This window comes from Oratosquilla oratoria, chromosome 5, assembly GCF_046742065.1.
Source record: "Oratosquilla oratoria isolate Oo_2021 chromosome 5, ASM4674206v1, whole genome shotgun sequence".
NCBI lineage: Eukaryota > Metazoa > Arthropoda > Malacostraca > Stomatopoda > Squillidae > Oratosquilla > Oratosquilla oratoria.
In genome coordinates, this window is record NC_134781.1 from 5883981 (window position 1) to 5888980 (window position 5000).

Genomic DNA, 5000 nt, shown 5'->3' on the forward strand with positions numbered 1-5000 from the left:
AATAGAATGCGTGAATGGATGGATGTATACAGCCTATCACGGATATTGGAACATGAATACAAGAAAAAGTAATTAAATTAGTTCACAGAACCAGGGGAGGGAAATTAATGCGCCCGCGTGTTGCGTTTTCTGGGCGTAGCTATAATTAAGTAAATGGGAGAGGGATTGGTGCATTTTTGGGGCTGTAAAGGTGAGGACGTTAGGGAGATTAGGAGGGGGAGGAGGACGAGGAGGAGAAGGAGGGCGAGATTGCTGAAACGAAAGGTGGTAGGGAGAGGAAGAGGGAGAAGGAGATGGGCGGTATTATGGGGGCCAATGGTATGGTAGAGCGTGGAGCTGCTCTGGGTGGAGGGTGGGGGTCGGGTTGGTCGAAGGGGGTCTGAATCCCTGGACTGGCTGTGCTGCTGTCGCTCACAAGGATCCTCTTCTCGAGGAGGTAAGAGACGCAGGAGGGGAAGGGAAGGCTTACTCTGTTTGTGAGAGAGAGAGAGAGAGAGAGAGAGAGAGAGAGAGAGAGAGAGAGAGAGAGAGAGAGAGAGAGAGAGAGAGAGAGGAAAGGCAGGTACACCCTTGGACATCCCGGTCGTCGGGCGAGACCTCCACACTCCTCCCCCCCTCCCCCGACCCCCGACACGGCCCATCAGTTCGATGAAGCCGTCTGATCTTGGCCCAAGGGAGAGGGTTCTCCTAAGTATTCCTGCTGCGGGGGGCCTGACCCCTGATGTATTGCCAGAACCACCTCGATGCAAATGCATCTTTCGTTCTTGAGTATACTCTACAATAGACATGCATGCATAAATCAAAAGTCACTTTCCTTCTCATAAGAGGGGCGGCCCGATCAAAGCATGCACCCAGCATCCACCCCTCCTACACATAATCATTATTTGTCCCTTTCCTCTTAGCTCCTTGTGGATGAAGAGTCATCCCCACCCACTGCTTAGGGTAGAAGCAAGACCCAGCAGCAGCAGCAGCAGCAGCAGCAGCAGCAGCACCTCCACACGTGGCAGGTTCCGACACTCAAACTGGTTTCCCCTCAACCGGTTGATACGAAGTCAACGTTCGTGAAGCTGTGGAAGGGCGGGAAAGCTGTAAAACACAATCGTGACGACCCAACCGTGTTTAACTGAAGTAACAAGATGATAAAAAAGGTATACTAGCACAAGGTCCAACGCAGGTAATATAATTTGGTAGTGGCGCAGTGCAGCATTAGATCAGAATTGCCTTAGCAGTTACTCGTCCGGGGAGGGTGTGTAGGGTGAGGGGCAGTTCCTCTCATTACCCAACTACATTCACCTTACTCATTCTTTCTATCCCCGTAGAAAGTATTGGCTCTTATGGCGACCATGAACAGCATGTGCCCGGTAAGAGGGGCTCCCGTCTTTTTCTTTCCTCTTCATGTACTGCACAACGCTAGGAGCTTCTACGCCTTCATACTAATGGTACTGAATGAAAAGTAGGTGATCTAGGTGGTTTAGGTTTGGGCACTAAGACGCTCTTGAATTTTCTTCTCTCGAAGGCTGTTAATCCTAATGGTGGACTCGTGCACTTGGAAGAAGTACTGAGTAACACCATCCATTCTGCTCGACCGCCAACCCCGTTCGTTTCTATCGTGGCACATCATGAGATGACCCCCATCGTCACTCGGCCTTGGGTGCAGGGCAGATTCAACGCAATGGAAAACAAGGCACCCAAGTGGCTGGCTAATCCCGAGGGGCAGTTGGCGGGAAAGGACGGGTAGCTGAGGTGGCCTGGCCTCTCTCAAAAATGAGCGCAGTCGGTGAAGGTCGCTCGAGACGTAGCCGGTGAAGGTGAATCTTAGACGAGCGACGCGTTACAACTGAAATGTGGATATGCTGCGGTTGTTCGAGTGGAAGGGAGTTGGGGGGAAGGTTCACGTAACGAACTGGTTTGATCATCATGGAATGTGCCCGTCTTTGAGCTTCTCTTAGACTTACGCGTTCCGAGTCTCTGAGGCCGAGGACCTTTTTCAAACTGGTTTACTGTACACTATGAGGATGATGCAAAGTGATCTTGGTTTCAAATTATACATTTGGCTGGGTTTGAGCTTGACACCACGTGCGGGGAGTGAGCAATGTACACATACGCCATCTAGGCGGGGTCATCTTATCTAGTGTGTCTCAAACGCTGATAGTTCATGGGTTCATAGTTCTACTTAGCTTTGTATCTTGGGTATCCTACAACTAATTAAGCTGGAAGTAGTAGTTGACTGGTCACTAGTAGTGTTGGAGTCTTGGTCTTTATGCCGTTTATGGTTTTCTTAACGCGATATATATATATATATATATATATAAATATATTTATATATATACATACATATATATATATAATATACATAATATGCGTCTGTAGATATAATTTACATATATATATATATATATGTGTGTGTGTGTGTGTGTGTATATATATGAATATATGTATATATATGATATATATATATATATATATATATGTATATTATATATATATACATATATATATATATGTATATATGTATATATATATGTATGTATGTATGTATATATATATGCACTGTATATATATGTATATGTATACACATATATATATGTGTGTATGTATATATGTATATGCATACATATATGTGTAATATATATATATGCATATATATATGTGTATGTAATATATATATATATATATATGTGTGTGTGTATATATATATGTATATATATATGCATATATATATGTATATATGTATGTATATATATATGTATATATGTATGTATATATATATATATATATATGTATATATGTATGTATATATATATATATATATATGTATATATGTATTTCACAAGACGAAAATGTAGTAGCACATTTAGTAAAATGTTTTAAATTACCCACTATCGGAGAAACAAAGCAAAGGAGACAGACGAACTGTATATTTCGACCACTACTGTGGTCCTCTTCAGCAGAATGGATACAAGGTAAGATATACAAGAATTTATACAGTGAGAGAGGTACAAAGTAGGAACAAGGGGAGGTGGCTCAAGTCACATGTCCGAGGTGGGGCGGATTCGGTAATGGTAATAATTTATTCACAGCATAAGTTGTTATACAATCAGGTGACCATTGCCCTTTTGATGTGTTGAAATTTGGCAAGTGTTTAATGAGGAAAGATTCAACTATCTTTCTCCTGAAGCTACAATTGGATTTATAAATTAATTCTGGATTGTTCCAATCTATGCGGTGATCCTTTGTTGATGTATGGAGGAAGACCGCGGAGTTGTTTTGTGCATACCTGACAGAGTTTTTGTGCTCTTTTACTCTGGTGTTGAGGTCTCTACCAGTTTGACCCCAGTAGACCTCATTACAGTCTTTACACGGTAATTTATATACTCCTGGGTTATTATCTGATTTGGGTTTTTGATGTATATTTACTACCTTGTGAAAAATGCTATTAGGATAGTTGAAGACCAATTTAATCTTATCTTGTGGTAACATATTAGAAGCTTCGTCCAATACATGGTTGTATGGGATCTTTATGCAAGAATTGTCCCAATTGTGCTGGTTGTTTGTTTGGGAAGAGTTCTTATAATAGCTGATTTTTGCCTTGCTAAGAGCTTTTGTCAACAACCAAGTTGGATAACCTAATTTGCTCAATTGTAAGTTTATTGTATCTAATTCTTTATTTAAAAATTGAACACTACAAATTCTTAATGCTCTTAAATAGAGGCCCGAAGCAACACTTAGTTTAACCCTTTCTGGATGGTAACTAAAAAAATGTAAATAGCTACCAGTATGCGTGGGCTTTCTATATACTGTAAAATCCAAATGTCCATGACTTCTGATCACTAGTATGTCCAGAAAGGGAATGCTGTTGTCCTCTTCCCATTCGACTTTAAATTTTATACTAGGTGACAAATTATTAAGCTTGATGTAAAAGTCATTAAATGGTCCCCAACTATCGTCCCAAAACGTAAAAATATCATCAACGTATCTAAACCAGATCATGTCGGGTGGTTTTATGTCCGGTAGCAACACGGTTTCGAAGTATTCCATATAAAGGTTAGATAATACTGGGGAGAGATTGGAGCCCATACTACATCCAAACTTTTGCTTGAAAAAAATTATCTTTGAAGGAAAAAAACATTAGTTGTGATACATAGTTTGATTAATTTTAAGATTTTAGTAATAGGCAAGGGAAATTGTTCGTGGTATGGATGTAGTTTGGTTTCCAAGAAATTTAATACTTCATCTGTATTGACGTTAGTGAAGAGAGAGACTATATCGAGGCTTAGTAATTTATTATTAGCAGGTATATGGTGGTTCTTGATTTTATTGATGAAATCCTCCGAATGCTTGATATGTGAATTGGAAAAAGTACCCACGAACGGCGAAAGTAAACGAGTGAGCCACTTGGACAATCTGTTTGTGCACAAATTCCTGTTGGAAATTATAGGTCTAAGTGGGGTCCCCTCTTTATGAATTTTAGTTACCCAACTTTTACGGTCTCCCTAAAATTCATAAAGAGGGAACCCCACTTAGACCTATAATTTCCAACAGGAATTCGTGCACCAACAGATTGTCCAAGTGGCTCACTCGTTTACTTTCGCCGTTCGTGGGTACTTTTTCCAATTCACATATCAAGCATTCGGAGGATTTCATCAATAAAATCAAGAACCACCATATACCTGCTAATAATAAATTACTAAGCCTCGATATAGTCTCTCTCTTCACTAACGTCAATACAGATGAAGTATTAAATTTCTTGGAAACCAAACTACATCCATACCACGAACAATTTCCCTTGCCTATTCCTAAAATCTTCAAATTAATCAAACTATGTATCACAACTAATGTTTTTTCCTTCAAAGATAATTTTTTTCAAGCAAAAGTTTGGATGTAGTATGGGCTCCAATCTCTCCCCAGTATTATCTAACCTTTATATGGAATACTTCGAAACCGTGTTGCTACCGGACATAAAACCACCCGACATGATCTGGTTTAGATACGTTGATGAT

The 5000-nt window shown here is 40.3% G+C and overlaps 1 protein-coding gene across 2 annotated transcripts in view; it reads left to right on the plus strand.

Annotated features, from left to right (window-relative positions):
* LOC143025354 (uncharacterized) overlaps nucleotides 1-5000 on the plus strand; it is a 266866-nt gene that overhangs the window by 237476 nt on the left and 24390 nt on the right. The window contains exon 1 of one of the 2 annotated variants that reach the window (XM_076184887.1): nucleotides 975-1148. The exons of the other annotated variant lie outside the window; for it this stretch is intronic. The gene's annotated coding sequence lies outside the window, so the exon portion shown is untranslated. Of the gene's footprint in view, nucleotides 1-974; nucleotides 1149-5000 lie in introns of those variants that run through there. 2 annotated transcript variants of the gene reach the window in all.